Source organism: Macaca nemestrina, chromosome 12 (assembly GCF_043159975.1).
Source record: "Macaca nemestrina isolate mMacNem1 chromosome 12, mMacNem.hap1, whole genome shotgun sequence".
Taxonomy (NCBI): Eukaryota; Metazoa; Chordata; class Mammalia; order Primates; family Cercopithecidae; genus Macaca; species Macaca nemestrina.
Window position 1 is genome coordinate 112,797,372 of NC_092136.1, and position 23,960 is coordinate 112,821,331.

At 42.5% G+C, this 23,960-nt stretch overlaps 1 long non-coding RNA gene across 1 annotated transcript in view; it reads right to left on the minus strand.

Moving 5' to 3' along the window:
- Nucleotides 1-23,960, minus strand: part of LOC139357594 (uncharacterized) — a 117,681-nt gene that overhangs the window by 76,375 nt on the left and 17,346 nt on the right. Inside the window, exon 3 of the long non-coding RNA XR_011611074.1 lies at nt 23,253-23,319. This is a non-coding gene — a long non-coding RNA (uncharacterized lncRNA). The remainder of the gene's footprint in view (nt 1-23,252; nt 23,320-23,960) is intronic.

Below are 23,960 nucleotides of genomic sequence, written 5' to 3' on the forward strand. Positions count from 1 at the left end.
GATTCAGTATTTCTGCTTCTGGGTATCCAAAAGAATTGAGACCAGTAGCTGAGCACAGTGGCTCACGCCTGTAATCCCAACACTTTGGGAGGCCGAGCCGGGTGAATCACCTGAGGTCGAGAGTTCGAGACCAGCCTGACCAACATGGAGAAACCCCATCTCTACTAAAAATACAAAATTAGCCGGGGATGATGGGGCATGCCTGTAATCCCAGCTACTCGGGAGCTGAGGCAGGAGAATCGCTTGAACCCAGGAGGCATAGGTTGAGGTAAGCTGAGATCGCACCATTGCACTCCAGCCTGGGCAACAAGAGTGAAACTCCGTCTCAAAAAAAAAAAAAAAAAAAAAAAAAAAAAATTGAGACCAGTATCTCAAAGAGATATCTGCACTTTCACATTCACTGTTGCATTATTCAGAGTAGTCTTTTTTGGGATTTCTATGACTGAAAACTGAGGAAGAGAAGATGGTCTTTCTTCTGGTACAAAGTCAAGAAAATAAGTTTAGTGATGTAGGCATCACTCCCAATGGGGGCAGAGTTTGAAAATACAAAAGATTGTATCCCAAGATACAGAGAAAATAGATCTTGACCTAAGAAAACCCAGTTTTATTTCTGGTGCGAAGTATGAAACTCACGAAGTAGTCCAGTGACTTGTGACCCTAAGCATGTCCCAGCACCCAGCACTGTATTAAATGTTTACTAACATGACATCAACATGCATGGTACTCTCACTGGACATGGAAGTCTGCCAACCACTCTGTTCCAAAGAATCTGTCAACCAGGGCAGATCTATCAATATCATTGATCAATGTGATGATTATGGTCAGCAAAGCAGACCAGAATTGTTTAATGGGCATTTATCCTTATGAGCCTTGGTTTGGCTGACTTCCACCCCAGGCAAGTGGGAAGACTGGACAACCTACGACTTTCAAAGGAGGCTGAGTAAAATCTTACGGGCCTGACATCTGGGTCCTTTTCATAGGAGTGGGAATGCACATTCGTGACTTGGCCAAGGAGACACAGAGACAGGAGTTTTGACAAAGCGTACTAGGGAAATATTGGGTTTTCCAGTACATTCAAGGTTGGTATTTTTGGTAGATTGACTAAAAAAAAAAATGGCCTCACTTATTCTTTCCCAGAGTTTGTGACCTTGGCAATGTGACTTTGTAGCTCTTCCTGTGAAGAAGTGGAATCTATTTCCCCACCCTTGAATCTGGGCTGACTGACTTGCTTTGGCCCATTGATTATGACACAGTGATGGTATGTCAGTTCTGAGCCGAGGCCTCAAGAGGCACTTTATGCTTTTACTTGCAGTCTTGGAAGCTCGACACCACATGAACAAAGCCAGGCTAGCCTGCTGGAGGATGAGAGATCATGTGGAGGAAAGCCCACTCATCCCAGTCAAAGTCATCCCAGATCAACCAATAGCCAACAATCACTACCCCCGCAAAATGTGAGAGAGACCAGCCAGGACCCCCAGAGCTGTCCACCTGACCCACAGATGACTCCTAGTGAATAAGTGAGTCCAGCTGAGACCAGAAGATCTGCCCAGCTGAGACCAGAAAATCCACCCAGCGGATCCATACTCAAAAACCATAATACTTACTAGTTCAAGCAATTCATCTTTGGGGTGGGTGGCTGTTATGTAGCAACAACCAACTGAGACACTATTTTTTAAAAATGTTGAAGTCAGATAAGTGACTCTGTGAAGGAATTTGCTGAACCTTCCTTGAATTACAATATATCACACCTCAAAAGGGAAGCAGTGTCAGCTTCTACACCACGTCGATCCAGTTAGACGCTACAACTTCCCTCATGGGAAAGAAGTAAAGCCGCGTCTCCCTGGCTGCAGGCCACTTCCCCTTTTGCCTTCCATTGTGCCTCTCACTCTGCTCTCTTTTTCCTAAGTCTTGCTCACTTCATACCTTGATTCCTTCTTTCCATCTAAATCTTTAAGTATAGAGACCTAAATAATATTCTACCTTCTCTTTATAGAAAGACAAAGAAATATGCGCTATATTCTAGAATAATTTTCATTGACATTGGCTAACATAGCAAAAGTTTTACTACTTAAAATAATAAGTTTCAATCACTGGACCAGTGAGGCAACATTGAACCTCTCTGTAAAGCAACTAGCACATGGTATTCTTCCAGTTCACAGCACATAACAGTGGTCTGGAATGGAGCAACTGAGTACCGACTGACCTGCTATGTGCTTGGTGTTGTACCAGGTGCTGTGGGGAAGATACAAGAAGTAATGCAAACAGGCAAGTCAGTGAGAAGCTGGGAAACAAAGTGAGATTTCTGCCACATTCACTATTAGTTGGGCTAAAGGGATCATGTGAACTCATTTCTATCCCAAACACAGTCTGTTAACTTCAAAATCCCTTTCAACAACATTATGGAATATTTAGATGCCCTCTCAACACAGTCTCTGATTTCATAAGCCCACATCTTCATGAAATAGGGATGCTGTTTCTAGCTCCCTTAGGTTTCTGAGAAGGCAAAATTAAAATTCACTGGTTTAGGAAATGGACTCTCTTTTATGCAAAAACACAAAGCCTGTCCCCGCACAGTCATGGTGTAGTGTCCCCAAGGGAATATTCTATGTGTTTTTATTCAATTTTATGTGCATATCTGTGGTTGAATTTTCATGAGGTTTTATTTACTTTTTTTGCAAAGTCCAAATTCTCTCTGAGATACACCTTAATGAAAACTAGCAAACCACTTATAAGGTTTATAAGATGCTCTAGTAATGGGAATTAGATGTCATTATCTTTTGTGAAGGCAGCAAATGGTTGTCTGAATTGAGTTGATTTTGGTGATACATATTATAATGGAACAAATTACTAATGAAGTGCTAAATTACTAGAAACATCCTTGCTACTTATTAAACACTTTGGTTAATTAGGATGGGAAAAATAAAGGGTTGAAGCACATTTTAATACCTCTTTTGAGGCCAGGTCAAAAGTGAACAGATGTGTAAACCCATAGCCCAGCCCAACATAGGCTTCCAACTACCTGTGAGAGATGCTCTAGGGAGGAGCTGCTGACCTTCCAAGTCCTGAGCAGACCTTGAATGTATCAGCAGATGCCCTTCTCTGTCTAAAATCGGTGGCATTGGTCAATCATCCACTGCTTATGTTTGTTTTTAATGAGCACAGAAAAATACAGCTAGAAATAAAGGAAAATGGAACTGGGAGGAAAACAATATGGAGACAGAATAATAAGGGGATGTTTAATATTGTCTATTTTGAAATCTCTTACTTTTCAGAACACAACATAGCTGAGAAGCAAGGATGTTACTCAAGCCATCCCTATTCACAACATTCCTCTCCCATTTTTCTCCATTTCATAGCCTGGTTCTGGGTAACTGGCTTCCAGTCATGTCACCTGTGCCCAAGTTCTTCTCTACTTGGTATACTTCTGGCTTATGAGTTTACAAACCAAACTCACCCTGCCCCACCCCATAAGACAGTTGAATTTCAGGCCCCAGCCATTATGTAGTAAATGAGACACAGGAACAAAGTCAGACGATCCCAGCTGTAGCCCAGAAACTGCCACTGGTTGGCCGTGTTGTTAGAGAAATCCACTTCACCTCTCTGAACCTCCATGGTCTACTAGGCATTGGTAATTCGAAAGATAAAAAACAGCAAGCTCCTTGCCCACAAGCAGCATTATAACTGGGGAAACAGTCTTGAAAATAAATAATTAGTAAGTTATGGGATACATATTAATAAAGCCTTAGTCAAAATGTTATGAAAATACTGAGAACGGAGCAATTAACTGTGGCTGGGAGAGACCATAGAAGAATGTATAGAGGAGACGATGTTTGAGCAATACTCAAGGGTGAGTGGCTGCTAACCAGTAAGTCAAGAACCTTCAAGGCAGATAAAATAAATCATGCCAAGGTGTAAGATGAGCAGGACTGAATGAGAGATGCCAGATACTAAGCATGACCTTGAACGACTATACAAGTTATAAGTGGCCAGCAGTCAGGTTCAAAAGTAGACAACATCTAAGTAAGGATGGGCCTCTTCTGTCAGGCTAAGGAGGTCGCATTTAGCCTATAGACAGCAAAGACTCACCAAGGATTTGAACAGTAGGGTTGTCAGATGAGACCACTGCACACAGGAGCATTCCGACCTGCCTATGGCACATGGGTAGGGCTGTGGAAGCAGGGAGGTTAATGAGAAGAGTACTGTGATAGGGCAGGTAAGAGGCAGAAAGCAGTAGTGTGCAGGAGGCAGAGCTCAGAGATTCATAGAATGAAGAACTGGGAGAACTTGGTGCTTAATTAGATGCAGAGTGTGTGGGAGAAGCAGATGTCAGATTACCCACAAAGGTTCTAGTTTGGATTCATTGATAGAGATGCAAGAACTCTGTGGAAAAGACTGAATGGGGGAAGATGACAATTTCTATTTGGGACCATTTGTGTTTGAAGTGCCTAAGAGGAAGCCAGGCGAAGAGACCTGTGGGCTGTAAGATACCCCACTGTGGAGCTGGGGATTCTGAGTTAGTGGCACATTTGAGGGCATCTCAATGATCAACCATCACATGGAGGTGATGGTTGATGTCGTAAGAGCTGATGAGACCAGAGAAACAGAATGCAGAGTGAAAAAAGAACAAGCTCAAGGACAGGCTCATATGGATGGGGCATTATTTAAAGACTTGGTGAAAGGGGAACCAGCAAGACACTGAGTAGGGGCTGTCAAGGAATTGGGAGTTCCAGAAGAAGGGGGCCACTGAAGCCTGAAGGAGAGTTTCCTAAGGAAGCAATGAGCAGCATCCAAGTGGCAAAAAATTCAAGCACCAACTGGAAAAGCTTTCATTGGTTTTGACAACTGGAGGGTTATTGATGACTTTGCAATGAGCAGTTTCTAGGAATGATACCTAAAAGATGGATTGCAGAAAGGCGAGGCAGGGTTACAGGCAGGCTGTGTGGTATTCGAGTCAGTGGGTATTGGCTACATTTCAATGTATTTGCACTGAGAGGAAGAAGACAAAGAGGTGGCTGGAGAACAACACAAAGTATAGGAGATTTTTATTTAAAGTGGAAGAGATTTTAAGCATATTTACAGTGAGAAGACTGGACATGGTGATGGCCAAGATTCCTTCCAACTCTCTTATCCTTTGCTTCTAAGAACAGAGGGGAACCATCTCCTGTTACTAGAGGAATTCCAATACAAGAAGAAATATGAGCTGGAAAATGCCAAGTTACTCGACATGGTTACTAGTGTTTCTGCCTGCCTGACCCTCTCTCCTTCCCCAAACCAGGCCATTCTCATGAGCTCTGAACACGATCAGTACTTTAGGGAGGCTCGCCAGGGTCCCAAGGCATTTCAGCCTGTCAAAATTTACACCATAGATTCCCATCACATCCACCTTCTCATCCAGTATTGGCAGACTAAGGCTTCTCTGACCTCAAAGAGTCACCCAGAGTTGGCCTGGTATTCATCCAAGGTCCTGAAAGCAAGTGAAACCATAACCAGAGTCAAATGGAAAGCAAGAAGGAATGGAGTATGGGTGGGAGAAGGAAAAAGAGAAGAAAGCTTATGCAGAATTCATTTCCCTCTCTCTTAGGAGTTTCCAGCAGATCTTACATTAGTTATCTCTGCAGCTTTTCGCCTCCTGTTTGGTTTAATATTCCCGAGAGACTACCCAGTTGAACATGAACAACAGAAGACTTAAGCACTCAATCTATTTTAATCCTTTAGCAACATAGCTCTGAAATAATTTTTAGAAGGCGTTTAGACTTTCAGAAGGAAGAATCTTATCTTCAGTGAATTACTATTTATTGAGGCTTTAATAAATGTTTGTTTTTTTGCTGGCAGGCTGCTTTCTGTAGCTCATTAAAGTGAAGATTATCTCTAGAGGAAGAAAAGCACAAGTCTGGTTTTCAGCCTGGGTAGCGGAGTGCTAGAAATACAAGCAAAACCTTCCACATGATCAGTTTTAATCTCACCTGCTGAGGTGGTTTTTGCTACTTAATGATATATTTCAGAAAAGGATGTGACATCAAAGGTCATCCATAAACAGAGCTCAGAATGAAGGCAATGAAAATCACAAATTAGATTCACTTGTTGTGCTAGATGGGGAAGTTTCCAGTCTTCATTCAATTTGTGACATAGAGAATCAAGCAATGGTTCTGGAGCCTGCCTTCTGAAGAGGAGGCTTGGGGGAGGCTCAGTCATTTTTGTGTTTGCTTGTTTTCTCTGTCCAGTCATGTGAAAAAAGTTGGCTGGGAGGTTTTTTCTTTATTATTGTTGTCTATGACACAATCACTACATTATACTGGAGCCTTTTGAAAAGCCGGTGTACAGCTCAATTGCCCCATTACCATTGTGCTTGAATGGAACACGGTGTAGCCTTAGGGAAGCCCAGGATTCTCTACAGTGGCATGGGAGAGGGGCTGCTGTCTTCAGAATGTTCAGAGAATATGCCAAAACCTGTACAGGCAACACAGAATTCTCAAGGGCCTCTGTCCTGTTTTTTATGCAAAGAATGAATCTCAGCTCTTGAAAATGCTGCTTTTGAAATCACATAAATGATTACAGGCACCCTAACTTACAATGGTTCAATTTACAATTTTTTTTTTTTTTTTTTTTTTTACTTTACCATGGTGAAAAAGCGCTATGCTTCTAGTACAAACCATACTTTGAATACCCGTACAACCATTTTGTTTTTCACTTTTAGTAGAGTACTTAATAACATGAGATATTCAGCCAGGCATGGTGGCTCACACCTGTAATCCCAGCACTTTGGGAGGCCGAGGTAGGTGGATCACCTGAGGTCAGGAGTTCGAGAGCAGCCTGGCCAACATGATGAAATCCTCTCTCTACTAAAAGCAGCGCATGATGGCGGGCGCCTATAATCCCAGCTATTCGGGAGGCTGAGGCAGGAGAATTGCTTGAACCCAGGAGGCAGAGGTTGCAGTGAGCTGAGATCGTGCCATTGCACTCCAGCCTGGGCAACAAGAGCGAAAATCTGTCCCAAAAAAATTTTTAAAAACCATGAGATATTCAACTTTTTATTATAAAATAGGCTTTAGGTTAGATGATGTTGCCCAACTGTAGGCTACTGTAAGTGTTCTGAGCATGTTTAAGGTAGTCTAGGCTAAGCTATGATGTTTTGCAGGTTATGTCTATTAAATGCATTTTTGATGCAATGATATTTTCAACTTATCAATTGGTTTACCAGGACATAACTCCATCATAAGTCAAGGAGTATCTGTATACCCTGGGAAATAGTGACCCAAGAAGTTTGTCCTCCGATACAGTTCTAGAACTGAAATAACAAAGGTGAGGATGTTAGACCCCAAATGGAGCTCCTCTCTGTCCAAATCTTGATAATCTTGATGTCATGGACAGAACACAGGCTTCCAAGCCAAAATGTTCTGGCTTAACTCTTGCCCATGACACTGGCCAGCTGTACTGCAGAGCTTCCCTGATCCTGCTTACTCATCTGTAAGATGGAGGATAGCAGGGCATAGCTTACAGTGGTGAAAAGAATAATGGAAAACAATTCAAATGAATTTTCATTAACAAATCTTTCTTGAGTGCCCTACCATGCATCAGGCACCAGGCACTGTTCTAGATACATAGGATACAGCAACAGTGAGCAAAACTGATTGTGGCCAGGTGCAGTGGTTCATGCCTGTTATTCCAGCACTTTGGGAGACTGAGGCAAGAGGATTGCTTTACCCCAGGGATTTGAGACCAGCTTGAGGCAACATAGCAAGACTTCATTGCTACAAAAAATCAAAAAACAAAAAGTAGCCAGGTTTGGTGGTGTGTGCCTGTAGTCCCAGCTACTCAGGAGGCTTAGGTAGGAGGATCACTTAAGCCTGGGAGATGTAGGTTGCAATGAGGTGAGATGGTACCACTGCACTACAGCCTAGGCAACAGAGCCAGACCCTATCTCAAGGGAACAAAAAAAAAAAAAAAAAAGGTAAGAAAGCTAATGTATGCAAACTGCCTAGCACAGTGCCTGATCACTGAAATGACCAACAGACAGGTCTGAGCCCTCAGGTCAGACTAATGCTTTGCTTCTAGAAAGTCTGGTCTAAATCCACGATCTATCTCTGAAATCATTAGACTCAACCATCAAAACTTATTGAAAGCAACGTAACTACAGGACTAAACCAAGATTGCAGTGCCTTATAGGAGTCTCTAACCTTTTCTGCTCCTTTGTGATGAAGAGTAGGCAGAAACTATACCCCATCTTGCTGAAAGATGGGTTGCATTATTGGGGTGTATGGGTTGCAGGCAACGCTATCCCTAGGCACGATGAATCAAGGTGTTTGGGACTCCACCAGTAAAGGGAGCTAAGCATTGCTGAGTAATAATAGTGGAGGTCATCATCTGAGAGGGAAAGAGGTTACCTTAACATCTGCTCATAGGTGTATAGAAATCAGGCTGTGACTCTCTTCCTCAGTACCATTGAGCCAGTCACAAGAGGTAGATTGTTCCAACATACACACAGCATGCTTTGTATTTATGTTCCAAGCACTGTTCTAGATCCCAAGGTTACAGCAATCACATAAACTCGCTTCCAAACCCTCGATATGTTTATGGGCTAGAACAGGGTCTACAACCTTTTTCTGTAAAAGGCCAGGTAATAAATACTTTAGGATTTATGAGCCACCCCATCGTTGTTGGACTTCCTTAGCTTCATTCTTGTGTGGGGAAAAATGCCAGCCCTACATACTGTGTCAGTGATTGTGCATGGCTGTTGTCCAATTAAACTTTCTTTACAAGAACAAGTGGCAGGCCAGATTTGGCCATCAGGCTTTAGTTTATTGACCCTTGGTCAAGAGAGGAAGACAAATATGTTACTAGATAATATCAACAACATGTGAAAAATGCTATGATAGGGATAAGCAAGGAATGGGTACTGCTATGGTCTGAATGTTTGTGCTGCTTCTCCATATTCATATGCTTAAACTTGATTACCATGGCAGTAGTATTAAGAAGTGGGACCTTTGTGCGGTGATTAGGTTATGAGGGCTCTGTCCTCATGAATGAGATTAGTGACCTTATAAAATAGGCTTGAGGAGTCTGTTTGGCCCTTCAAACCTTCTACCATGTGAAGACACAGAATTTGCCCCTTCCATCATATGATTACTCAGCAAGAAGGCACCATCTAGGAAGCAAAGAAGAGGCCTTCACCAAATACCGAATGTGCAGGCCTTTGATCTTGGACTTCCCAGCCTCCAGAACTGTGAGCAATAAATTTGTTTTTTATAAATTACCCAGTCTAAGGTATTTTGTTTTAACAGCACAAATGGACTAAGAAAAGTACTTAACCTGCCTGGGGGTTTCAGGTAAGGCTTCCTATTGAGGAGCTTGTCTTATAACTGAGGGGCGGGATGTTTCTCATTTCTTTGCCCTTTCTGGAAGAGCAGACCCTTTGAGGACCACCACTTGCCAGTTCGGAAGGCTATTGCAAAAGTCGGGGGAGAGAATATGAAGACCTGAAGTGGAGCAATAATTTTAGGAATGGAGCAGAGGGGAAGATTTCAGGACAATTTTACAGGTAAAATGGACAGGTCATGGTGATAGAGTATGGGGAAGGAGGAAACTGAAGTGTATCAAAAATGGTTACCATGTTTCTGACTAGGGTGGCTGGGCAATTTTCATCAAGGCAGGGAATTCAGAAGAAGCATGATTTTGAGGTAAGAGGATAAAGTTTTATTTCCTTGTAGAAAACCGAAGTGGAAGAGTCCAGCAGGTGGCTAGATATCCCTGAGTCCTGATGCTATTAACCCAGCTATTAGTAGAAACTCCTAACTGGCCTCACTGTCCCCTGTCTTACCCCCTTATATCAATCCATCCTCCCTCAGCTGCCATGATGTTCATTCTGAAACACCAATCTGACTGTTATTCCTCAGTTAAATATTCTTCAGCGATTGTCCATCCTCTATAGGATAAAAATTTGATGTGTTACCTTGCCGTGGATGGTTCTCTAAAGCTGGCCCCTGCCAACCTCTTCAGCCTCATCCATCACTGCCTGCTTCCCCTGAGTTCCTCTGCAAGAAGTCAGGGCCCAGCCCAGGCCCAGGCCCAGGCTAGGGATGCGATGATTAAGTACAAATAAGGAGTGCTAAGTTTGTGCCTTTGGAAATTGGACCCTTTCAAAATGGGCAGAATTAGAAACGCTTATTCTCAGTTGCAGAAACAGAATTTCCACTTCAGCCCAGGAATCCTCAGGAAAACTGCAAAACTCAGCCTGGCAATTCTCCAAACAGGTTATCACAGTCAAGCCCCATCACCAACATGCCCTGCACCTTCCACTTTTCCAAAATTGACAGAGGAAAGAAGAACATCATCAGGAGTGAGGCCTCCTCTCCCATTCTTTTCTCCCATTAGCTATGCCTGGTGAACTCAAGGCACCAAGGACATAAAAACGAGCTCCTCCTCCCATAAACTCCTGGGACCCCATTAAACACAAACTGCCTAGGATTCACTTCACTGCTCCTGAAAAAGGAATGGGATCGATTTTTCTCAGCCGGGGAGCAAAGGCTCACGGTCTGGAGCTGAGGTTTAGACTCATCAGACATCTCTTCAGAAGAGGATTCACTCTCTGTGAGGCTCGTGGCATTCACTGCTGACGTTTAGGTTGTCAAATCAGTGCTGACGGGAGCAGCATCCTCCTCAAAGATTATAGGTCAAAGGAACAAAAAGAAAAATTTTTAGAGAAGCATTCACAGAAAGGATGAGCCCCGACAGGAGACTTGTTCTAGCTGAGCAGAGACATACAGTTGAGGAAAAAGAAATCTCCGCCCACCAGTGGAATATCTCCACCTTTATTTTGCACGCAGGGAGCATTTGCCTGCTTACCTGGTGGTTGAGTTACCAGCACTATGAGAGAAAGGGTGATTTCAGGCCATCCTTCATGGTTCAATAAATTGCAAATCTTTCTCTCCTGGTGTAATGATTCCAAAGAACCTTTGCCATTCCCATTTGTTCAACATTAAATGATGTTTAGCAATGAGAGTGATGCCCCTGGGATGAAAGCTGTCAGCTTGGCCACGGTTCTGGCACCTACGCTGGTCCTTCCCCTCCAAGGTGTCCCTTTTTCATAGTGTCTTTGACCCAGCCTTGACTCAAGGCACCACATGCCCACAAGTCTAGCCTCAGGAGAAATTGGTCTGAATAAAAACATCTGTTTCATCTTCAATCTCAGGCTCAGTTTCGTCCCTTTATGGACAGATGGGACTTACTGCCCCCAGACACTGCTGTCCTCAGCAGTGTGGGACATTCAGTAAGGCTTATTTCTTTGCATAAGCAAGGATTTTAGAATTCATTTCCCCAGATTTTTTTCTTACAAGAGCTGATAAACATTTTTAAATGTCTGTAAATTTCCAGAACAAATATGTGTCAGGAGTTTGATGATAGCCTCTACTGCACTGTGGGTAGCTGGCAATATTAAGGTCAGTGACAGGAAACAGTGGAATTGGACACACAGACGTTTGCCTTCAAACCTAATCCAAGTCCTCCTCTGCTCCTTGATACTATTCCTTCATTATTTCTTCTGCTGCCTTTCCATGTGCTCTGGTGAATGTGTAGAAAATTCCAGGCAGCAGGAGGATTTTTGCTGCAGTGCACTGCGAGTGCCATTGCCTAGATCATTAATTATCGTTGCTAGTGAAAACATGGAATTGGACAATTGGTAAAAAGTAATTATTTACCATCTGTTATAGGTTCTCACATGTAATTACTTAACAATGGAAGTGATTGTAAAGTAAAGGTAATGATAGCAGAAAAGTGAATGGAGGACAATACCAGAAAAAAGATTTCATCCTTCTAACAGTGGACACTGCTTTTTCCTTCCCTTCCTCTCTTCCTTCCTTCCTTCCTTCCTTCCTTCCTTTGTTATCTCTCTCCCTTCTTTCCTTCTCTTCTTCCTTCTCCTTCTCCTCCTCCTCCTCCTTCTCTCATATAGCTGAAGTACACTAACCATCCATTTATTTGCTCCAACCTCCTCTTGAGTGAACCTTTCTAGAAGTCCCTGGATTCCCTCTTGTAGGCTACCCTAGCAATATGTGAGCACATTTGTCTCTATTTGGGCATGTGTCATGTTATATCATGATATTTTGTTTTAATGTCACAGCAAAGTCTCTTGTGCATCCCACTTACCTGTCTGCTTACTCACTGAATCATGAATTCCTGAAGCAAAGAGATGTTTGTCTTTCCAGTGCCCCCATTGTACCTGCCATGTAACATACATTTACTAATTTTTAAGAAATATATATATGAATTTCCCTCTCTGAGTCACACTATTTAAAACACAAATTATTCATCAACATAAAATATTGAAGTTGATCATCAGTGTTGATGGGAAATTTAATAAGTATTTCTAGAGGGAAAGACCCCTGTCCTTGGCTCCTTATCAACTAGAGCCCCTGGGTACAATTCCCGTTGGTACACAGGCTCCTTCATTGTAAACAAATGGACAAAATTTATAGATCCAGGTACTATAGTAGTTCCGAGTCTGTTGTAAGTGGGCTCCCTGACATACCTGTTTTCCCTTTATTTGTATTATAAAAGGATAGATATGTAGAGAAAGGAGCTCCTCCCCAAAATATCATATTCACTCATCCGTTCATTCATCTTGAGTGCCTATTATGTGCCAGGTACTGCAAGAGGTGATGATGGACACACACTTTGAAGTCTTTCTTTTCAATGCCTCAGTCTACTAAGGGAAACATCTTATTAAAATATTTGTAAATGATGGTACAGCAGCCTAATTTTGATATCTAGTAAGGCATAAGGTATTGGGAGAGCAAAGAGGAGAAAGATATTGATTAACTGTATACTAAGCAAGCAGAGCTGTGAAATGGATTGTAGGGTGACCAGGCTGGACTTGGGAGGCTGAGGCTGGAATCCATGTATTATCTGTTTATAAAATGAACAGGTCAAATTTGTTAGGAAGCACCATGCGTGAGGCCAGACTGCAGAGACAGACACAATTTCAGGGAAAATTCCCTGGACTCCCAGGGAAAGATAGCACAGCTGAGTTGGGCATAGTGCCTGGGAAATGTCCCTGTACCTCTTTCATTCGGAATGTCCAATAATGTCTAGCATATTCACTAAGGACTACCTAGAGAAGGCCACCAGGAGGGTATGTTTTACAGAACATCCTGAGCCTCTGGAGTTATTTTGGCCTCCCTCCCACTTCCGCTTTACCTTCCCTTCCTTAGAAAGGTGCTGGTGATAAGCACTGGGGCCCAAGAATGTAATTTAACCTGAGTACTCGATCTCTCCAGCTTTCCAAAGGATCCGAGTCAAGAAACACGATTTACAACCCCTACCTTGTGGTACTGCCAAACCTTTCTTAAGAAGGCTGTTTTATATTCCCTCTTGAGTTTAGCATGCCATGTTTTCCTTTGCATATTAAAGGATGAAAATCAAGGTGATGGATATATTCCCTTAGTACCAGAGTCAGCTGCCAAGTTTCTCTGGCTGACTTTGTCTCCTCCTACAACACTTCATTGCCAGTATGGTCTTCACAGGGAGAACCTAGGAGAGTACATATGTCTCTCTCACTTTCATCACCTAGTGAGCTACCTGGGAAGTGACCAGAAAAAACGAAAGTGAAATTCATTCACAAGTGTGTCCAAAATACTGTTGATTTTGTAAGATTTTAATGCTGTACTGAACTGAGAGAACAAATTGTGTTTTATATTTAACTGCAGCAAGAGACTTTATGCTTAATAGGTTTTTTAATATAGTTTGACCTAGTACTGTCAAGAGAAAAACTACATTTTGTTCCCGCCTTACATTCAGGACATGATTTCTGCAGATAAATAATTTGCAACACAGTTTCTATTACTAAGCCGGTGTTTCACACATCTGTTTTATGTTTCATTAGTGGTACAACAAATGAAACCATCAACCATCCTGCTTCTCTACATTAATTCAATGAATAAGAAAAATGTGTGATGACTCTAGACAGTAAGGCCTATTACTGTGTCAGGGAAATCTACTAGTTTACTTATGGATCTGTGAAGGCTGCCAAAGCACAAATCACCACCCAGCAAATGGTGATCCAATTTCCCGTTTACATCAAGAAGGAGCACCATGGTCTAATCCACAGCAGAGCAGTTTAGAACCCATTAAGTACTAATTTAACTTAATATCCAGTACCAAACTAATGATGAATAAGTCAATTTGAATGGGTAGTAATGGCAGGAGACAGATGTCTTGAAGAAGGTGGTGGATGGGACTTCCGAACCTTCTTAAAAAGGAGGCAGTCTTGGGCTGGACCAAAGAGACCGTGTTATTTTCTGTAGTAATGAGTATAAGAGGAGCACGTTATACACATCTCTCATGCTACACAAGTATTGCAAAAGACCTAGAAGGATGGGGCTCTCGTTGGCTTGCGTTGCAAAGAAAGTCAAGGGTTGATCCAAGCCCTCAATTCTGAATTTAGTATGGGCTTGACCCATTCTTCTTCATATACAGCCATGATGTCTCTGAGGTGCTCTGTAGATCATTTCCCTTGTATCTATGTTCCAACAATAATAATACTTTTGTACTAGGGAGGTCACATCCCTTCATTCAGCTTTTCTTCTAACAAGAATGTACAGTTATCGGGGAGTTGGCTTAGACTATGGAATTGGAGTGATCTGGCTTGGACTTGAGGGACATAGCTCTGCAGAGAATATCTCAAGCCCACCCACTTCACTGGCTGCTTTTCCTTCAGTTCCCTTGAATAGAGCCTTTCATGATGCCTACTGCTGATTTCTAACATCCTGAATGGCTCTATGTGTGGTACTTGCCACCCACTGACATCCTGCTTACTCTTTTATCTTAGAATATTTTATAAGGTCCTTTGTGATAGGGTGCAGGAAAAAAGTCAGAGTCGCAGTTTTTACCTTCTTTACATTTGATTGCAACATGACTGTGATGCATAACATGTTAATGAGGGATGTTGAGAAGGAAGTGTGTGGATTTGAGTGATAATGCTGGAGGAAAGATATCAGGGGAACCCAAGTCTAGATGAAGCTTAAGAGTTGACTGCCAGAGCCAGGTGTCATAATATACCAAGGAGCACAAAAGAGAGGCATCAAATCTAACCTGTCCTGGAGGATCATGATTAGAAAATGTTCCCAAGAAAAATATGATAGTTGGCCAAATAAGAAGTATGAAGGTTGGGAAGGTATTAGAGGCAAATATGATGGATTCAGAGAAGCATGGAGTGAGAAACAGCATGGTGGGGCTGGGGGCCTTGCGTGTAAAGGTACGAAATAGCAAACATGGAGACCAGAAGAGGAGAAGAGGTGAAGTTGTGCAAGGCCTTGTACGCAGTGGTAAGGAGGCTGTGCCTTATTTAACAAGTAATAGGAAGTACTGAGTAGGTCACATAGGGGAGTGAAGGAAAAGTGTGGTTTCAGGATATGCTGGATGAATCTGGAGGAACAAGACAGGAGGCAGGGAGAGTGACCAGAAAGGCATATCCAGTTGTCTGGATAGGGGATAAGGAGGGCCCAAACTATGGCTGTGAGGTTGGGATGGAATAGAGAATCATGAATCATTTAAGAGGATTGGGGTCCCCAGTAGGCTAGGAGGGGAGGAAAGGTACCTGGGACAGGCAAAGGCCATGGGCACTCCCTTTGTAGCAGGTCACTGAGAGATCAGAACTGGGATTCCAGGGACTATAATAGCCAAGGCCCAGGTCAAACCAGCAATACAGAGGACCTGGTGCCCAGACAGGAGGCCTTCCTCCACCTCAGCCAGCACTCTTTGCCCACTGCTGCCATGAGTTGGAGTTGGTCTGGAACTAAGAGAAGCTGGTGGTGTGGGAAGTGGTGAGGTCAGCAAGTCTGGGAGTAGAAAGCGAGGGAGGCCAGAGGCAGGAGAAAGAGGCTGAAGCTGCAGATTCAGGCTGCAGATGGTCTGTCAATTCTATCTCCTGCTCCTCTGGGAAAAAACCCTGCAAATCAGCTCCAGTGCATGGCACCTGCTCAATGCCCTCCTCTGACTGCAGCACACAGGTTAGGCCTCACACACCCTGACTCCTCACCAAGGATGCCCTGGGCAAAAAAAGATCATGTGATGGTACCAGCAGCTAGCCCAGACCTGACTTTTTCAGAGACGTTAGGGACTTGACCACTGTTACCCCCCAAATCTACAGGGATCATTCACTTGTGTTGTCATTCTCTGAACATTTACTGTCACTTACAATGTGTCCAGCACTATGCCATCAGGCATTACAGGGTATAGGGTGCCACAAAGAAGATTTGGATGTGGAACTTACCCTTAAGATAGACTGCAGATATTACAGTCCAGTGGGGGAGACAAGGTTGGTACAAGAATGACTATGAAACAATGTTCAGATCTGCTAGAGGGTGAGACATAAGTTACAGACATTCTAAGGAGGAAGCTGCGGAAAATTAGGGAGCTAAATTTTCTGCTGTGGACATCCCAGAGGTCCAGGGGAGAAACGGCCACTGAACTGGCCCTTGATGAATAGGGAGAACTAACCATCTTGGTGGAAGAAAATGTCTAGAAAAGCATCAGAAATAGAAAGGCTCAAGGAGGGAACATTGAGTAGATGGGCTTATTTACTATGAAGGGCACAAAAGAAAGTTGAGGGGAACAGGCTGAACGGTGGGCCCAAAGGACCTGAAATGTCAGACTGCAAGTCTGGACTTGATTCTGCCAGTTGCGAAAAAAACCAGCGGGTCATTTTGAGCAAGGAATTATATTTTCAGGAGATACCTGGAGAAAGCTGGTTTTTTGCTCATGATTTAGCCCTAAACCATGAGAAATGTCCCACTCCTTAATTTTCCCCTGCTCTGGCTATAAATGCAAATACAACATTTGCCTGGCTATAAATGCCAGTACTCATTTTAAGCTTGCAAAAACCCGGTTCTGCTTTGAGTGTGGTGAGCTATTGACTGACTTAAGTATCTCCTCTTCTCTTTCACAGAAATGCCTTTTGTGCCTAGCTGATAAGTCTAAAAGGACATAAGCTCAGCAGGTGCCAAGACCAAGCCATATTTGGGGATGTAGAGCATTTGTGGAAATTAGAGCTCAATAATATATATGAAGAACTGTTGTGTAACAAGCACAATGAAATATTCATCTCATTCATAAGGTTCAGAAATACAATAAAAGTCCCCCAGGGACAACCTGCAATATTGGAGAAATGTTAATGGTGTCTTCTGATCTCAGAATGCACACATCGATCTTAAAATAGAACACCCTGAAGGTGACAGTGATCTTATAGGAAAAGGCAAAAGGAAAAGGACATGGGTCAGGGATTCCTAATACCTGACAACAAAGCTCCAGCTGTCATTGGGCTAAGAGGCAACCACCAGGGTCAGGCCATGGATCTCAAAAACGGAAGTGAGGAAGATGAGGACAGTTATTCCTCCGAGATCAGGTGAGAAAAAGGATTATATTTTCCTCCTTAGCATTCTCTTTTTATTTATTGGATGAAAATTACCTTTATCCAGGATTTAGACTCCTTGTCTCCGATGAGATCATGTAAACCTTTATCTTTTCAAAATTTCTTCTATTTATTCTATTCTTTCTCTGTAGCTAGGTGCCATGTTTGTATACTGGATGCCTCAGGCCTTACTGGACTGCATGTAGAAAAGATGTCTTATTAATCCTAATAGTATAATACTCCCTGCTTACATGGGCCTCCAGCCCTCCTGAGAAGTACTCCAAGCATGTTTCAGAATCACCATGAACATGTGCTCGTAAACATCCCTGTCAGCCTCCATCACCCACCACCAGATACTCACACCAGTGTTCTCTGCATGTCAGGTAGCTTGAAGTCATACCCTTGCAAGTGCTAATTAGACTTCTCAAAAAAATTGTTGAAGCCAAGGGTGCTGCTGTTAAATGATCCCCAAATCTCCATGCCTCAAAGCCCCAGGTAGGTGCTAGGTAGCTGACATGGTTTGGTTCTGTGTCCCCACCCAAATCTCATCTCGAATTGTCATCGCCACCTGTTGATGAGAGACCTGTAATCACCACATATCAAGGGAGGGAGGCGATTGGATCGCGGAGGTGGTTTCCCCCATGCTGTTCTCATGATAGTGAGTGAGTTCTCATGAGGTCTGACAGTTTTATAAGTATTTAACATTTCCTCTTGCCTGCTGCCATGTAAGATATGCCTGTTTTCCCTTCTGCCATGATTGTAAGTTTCCTGAGGTCTCCTCAGCCATGTGGAACTGTAAGTCAGTTAAACCTCTTTCTTTTATAATTACCCAGTCTCAGGTAGTATTCTTTATAGCAGGGTGAGAATGAACTGATACAGTAGCACTTCAAAGTGGGAACCATGGCTTTCCATGGCTCCATGCCCCCTTTTTCCTGCTCTGCTTGTAATAACATTGCTTATGCCCAAATAACACCACTTTCCTTCTGCTTCTCTCTTATCTCTTGTTCCCAAGGAGTAGGGTGAGGATAAGATAGGATACCATCCTATCCCATCCTCTGTATTGTCTTCATGTCTATAATCTCCCTATCCTGTATCCTAGGTTAAAAACATTAAACATCAAATTCATGAAAATTTTTTAAAAAGACATATACACTCATATACACATGCCATCTTCTTCCTTCCTCCATGTCTTAGTTTGTTTCTATATCAAAATACCTGAGACTGAGTAATTTATAATTCTGGAGTTCTAGAAGCTGGGAAGTCTAAGACTGAACTGCCAGTGTCTTGGGAGGGACTTCTTGCTGCATTATCAAATAAAAAGGCAAGAGGGGGAGAGGGAGAGTGTGAGCAAGAGGGGGCGAACTAACTCCTATGATAACAGCCTTATTCTGTTTATAAGTGTGATGCCTCTGACCCAAACACCTGTTATTAGGCCCCAACTCCCAACACATTGGGGATCAAGTTTCCAACACATAAACTTTGGCAAGACACATTCACATAATAGCACTCGATCGTCTACAAATATATATATATATGTGTGTGTGTGTGTGTGTGTGTGTGTATATATCTCAAGTAGTGTAGATAATTGAGATCCAAAAGCCTGTCAGCTCCACAGTCAACTCTAAATTCCATGCAGGGCTCCTCTAGGCTTCCCTGCTACACAATCCCCCCACCTTATCATAAGGCTGGTTTTCTATAATCATTTATAGTCTAAAACCAGTTTTCACAATTGGCACTCCTCTGGTATCAACTGTTGAAATCTGTTTGCCAAAACACTGCCTCATGCAAGGCTCCAATTTGTTGCTGAATTGCTGCTCTTTGTTGTGAAAGGACAGTTTACCATTTTGGGCAAAGAACTGGGTTTATAAGTGTTTATATAGCAATTTGCAGAATAGCATTTTAAGATGACTTCAGCAGTTAGCTGTCAGGACAATATTTGCCTTCTGCAGAACGATGAATTGGAGCAAGCATGAGCTTTGGTGTCAGATAGACACAGGTTTGAATCTCAGCTCCACCAGTTACTGCCTGTGAGAATTTAACTCTTCTGAGACTCAGATGTGAACTACAGCCAATAAAATACTGTCATGAGGATTAAATTAGATGACATATGTAAGGCTCTTAGAGTAAAGGGACTCTGTAAATGGTGGCTACCATTATTTATGTTATTACTAAATCACATTGCCTAAGGCTACAGAAGAAAAACATTTCTAAACACTTAGGGCAAACCAAGAAGGCACATGGATGGCACTTACGCATCTATCTCTACTTCCACACTCACAGCAAACATTATTAATTAATAACCATACTCTTTCCTGCTGAGGTGAAATGTGGCCTCAGAATTCTCAAGACAGTGTCACAAGCAGCCACTAACTACTTCTATTTATTTTGTAAATAAACATACAAAAGGCCCAGTTACAGTTGAATGTTAGATAAACAGTGAATTTAGTATAACTCTATCCCATGTAATATTTGGGATATACTTACACTAAAAATACACTAATACTAAAATTATTCATTGCTCATCTGAAGTTCAAATGTAACTGGGAATCCTGTATTCTATTTGGCAACCCTTATTTTAGTCTGCACCTGAGTTGGAATTGACTTGCCATCCCTGACCTCTACATTAATCATCACTTCAGGCTGTCAAATGATTAAAACTTGGTTCTAATTAGTTTTGGGGGTAACTATTAGATTATGTAGCTTGGAATTACGTCAGTCACTGATGGATTCAAGAGCTTAAACAATAGATTAGGTCTCTCTCCCTCCCTTAAGCCTTCAGTCCCACTTCCCTGTTGGCTTCTTCTACAGTCTAGCTCTTTCCACCTGACAAAAGAGGAAGGCTTCCCCCATGGCAGATTTATTTATTCCCAGCTTCGCAATGAAGAAATTTCCTTCTCTCAACTTCTCTATAGCACTCCAGGGCAACTCTGATTGGCCTAGCATGGCTTCTGTGCCCATCTCTAAACCTGTAACTGTTGCTATCAGGACAGGCCTAGACTTTACCATGGGTCTGAGCCTATGGTGGGGGTTGGATTAAGATACCTTGCTGGGTAGTCCCACCAGGATCATTTGGCATCAGATGGGTACCATTCTCAAAAGAAGCAGAGTATCAGGCAGGAAAAAACCATCAGGGTGCATTTCCACTCTGTATTGTCTAATCCAATCAGAGAAAGACTTCAATATATAGAAGGTCAAAATCTGCAACTAAGAAACAAATACGTAATAAACCATAGTAAACCCAAGGTACTACAGCATTTATGAAGACAAAAAAAGTAGTAACCTGTCATAACCAAATATCTTATTGCAAGAAAGATGCAGGCAGAGAGAGAGAGAGAGAAGGAGAGAGAGAGAGAGAGAGCTGTTGTGAGTGACTCACAGAGACAGTAAGAATTGCTAGTAAACGCCCCTTAGGGAAACATTTCTGACTCAGTATTGGTTTTCAAATAGTTTCAAAGCATGGGAAAAAATTCCGTGGTTTCCTCACACCACTGAAGCACCTGTCTGTCAGAACCCGAAAAGTTGACTATGAAAGGTACTTAAAGAGTCATTCCCCTTGCAATGTTTATAGCTGTATAGAGATTAAATGCAAGGGTATGCAAGGAGACTGTCAGGGTTTGAATCCCAGCTCCACCACTTGCCTGCTGATGAACTTGGATACACTGACTAATACATCCAGCATTTCTGCACTGAGGCGAGCTGCTGCTGGGACAAGGGCCCATGCTGGGGATAGGCAGGGATGTCTTGGGCAACAAGGTCTACCGCCAAAGAAAGTCTCCACAGAAAGGGCCTATGGGCAGGGCAGGAAATAAAACCCAAGCAGACCACCTGTTTAAGAAAGTAAGCTTATCCTATCCCCATCGCCAACCCTGTTCTTATGTGGAACCCCAGGATCTCATGGAACACTTTTTATGCATACCATCTATAATTTTGTTATAATAAGTGTTCCAAGAGGGGTATATTTAAAATGTTACAGGGAAACAGAGAAGAGATGAAGGTGGGTGAGAGGGGAGTAAGGCCAGAGGAACTTGAAGATGTATTCACTGAAAAAAGATGAGATCTAAGTGTGATTTTGAAGGATGACCATGAGTCCCTCAAACAGAAAAGAGAAGCAACAGCCCAAGAAAACACAGAGGCATGAATATGCATGGCAACATCTTCCAACATTTTTGACCCTTAAATCTCACATGTTCACCTGTGACACACTCAAAGGCTCTCCTGTTCTGTTTTGAAAGAGAAAAATAGGTAAATAATTTTGTGTATTGATTTGTTCGGAAATTAGGAACTAAAACAGAAACCATCACCTGTTCCAATGACATAAATCTCCTGGAGCATCATCGTGAATCCTGGAATGTCTGGACCACAGGTCAGGAAGAAACTAGAGGAGCAAAAGGGACCAGGGCTGCAAAGTCTTATGTGTTATGCAAGGCATGTGGACATTATGTGATAAACAAAAGGGAATCAAGGAAAGTTTTCAAGTAGAGGTTTGACAAAATGTGGTGCTGTGAAATGGGAAGTTACTTTTTCATAATATTAATAACTATAGCTGTGGTAGGCAGCTTCTAAGATGGACCCCCAATGAAACTCAACTCCCTTGTGGTCCATCTTTGTATGATCCTTTTCCCCTTGAATGTGGTCTATACCTAGTGATTTTCTTCTGATAAATAGAATATAACAAAAGGAGTGGAATGCCACTTCTGAGATTATTACAAAAAGACTGTGTCCCCTGTCTTGCTGGCCCTCCCTTGCCCTCTTGCTTTCTCACACTGATAGAAGCCAATTGCCATGTTTGAACTGCACAATACAGAGGTTCACATTTCAAGGAATTGAGGAAGCCCTCCAGTCAACAGCTGGGGGAAACTGAGTCCCTTAGTCCAGCAGCCCACAGGGAACTGAATCTTTCCAACAATCACAAGAGTGAACTTGGAAGCAGACCCAGCCTCAATCAAGCCTTCAGATGAAACTACAGCCTCACCAACACCTTGATTATTAGCCTTGTCAGAGACCCTGAGGTAGAGGCACATAACTTAGTTGTGCCCACATCCTGTGCCACAGACAATATGAGATCATAAATGTTGGTTGTTTTAAGCCACTAAGATTTGGGAAAATTTGTTCCACAATAATATATAACTAACACAATAGCTAACATTATTTAGTTCATACTCCCTGCTGGACACCTTGTTAAGCACCGTGTGTGCATTAACAATCTCATCCAATCTTTGGGGGAAACTGTATGAGGTAGGATAATGATCCCATTTTATAGATAAGCATCCTGAGGCTTAAGCCTAGTTAAGGAACTCTTCCAAGCTCATATAGGTGAGTAAGCTAGGATTCTAATTTTAATCTTTCTTATCCCAGAATGCTAGTTCTGACCCACTATGCTGTAGTTTGTCTTGAATGCAGCAGGGTGTTGTGCGAGTGGGGAATCATTTTGGGGATGGGGGGGCAAGGGAGGCATTGACTTATAGAAAGTCCCTCATTGAGCCTAAAGAAAGTTGGAGAAGAGTAACTAAGAGCTGATAATTTCATTTCACTTTTAAAGGCTGTTAAACACAACATATTGTAGTAGAACTAGTGACCTTACTAAACTATTTACTCACACATTACTATTTGATAAAATTATGAGTTAATAAATCTTTTTACACTTGCGAAGGTACAACAAACCATTCATCTGAAGGAAAATCATCTGGTTGCACTGACTGACTCATTTCAGGATATACTAAAATCTCTAAAAAGCCAATAAGAGACTTTGGGAAGAAAGACATCTCTGTAAGCCTCCCAGTACCCTCTAATCCAGAAGCACATAGCAAGACATCCTTGAAGCCAGCCCACCTATCCACCCATTCCTCTCACTCACCCTTCATCTGTTCCTCTGGCAGAGTGTTGGGAATGCTCTCTTTCGCCAAAAGTATCTTCACAGTCACCTGGGAAAAACAGGTGATAGATAGGGGTACAGAAATGTGAGAGGTGGAAGCAAAGGAAAATTATCTGCCCTCTAGTTTTGCTGGTACAATGCAAAACCTTCTTCCAGAGAAGACCTGCATGCTTGGCATGAGAGGGAGACATCCAAGCCTTTATCAGCAGGTGCAGATATACAGGCAGTGGGAGGAGGGGATGGGCATGTTCAAGATGGCTTCAAGATTATTTTAAAAAGATCGTGTCCCCTGTCTTGCTGGCCCTCTCCAGCCCACACATAGGCATCTCCTTTCTCAGTGAAGGAATATGCTAACCTTTATCAGCTTCCTGCTTGAATCCCTTCACAATCTCCTTTCTCCCACTACTCATCCATTCCTCCCTATCTTCCAACTTAGGAGCTCTTTGTTTTTCCTTAATGATCTCTGACAAAATGCCTGTTAGGCAATTTTCCAGAGACACCCCAGAATCAGCCATGCATTGTAAATGAAAGGTACAAAGAACTTTTTGACTGACTAGGATGACTAGAGAAAAGAAGGCGTTGGTTAAAACAGAACTAGCCAAAGCGTGGTACAAAATGTATAGGGATGTCAATTTTTTGGTTAAAATTATATCCAGCATTTAAGAACACATTTGTCATCCTACAGAAGTA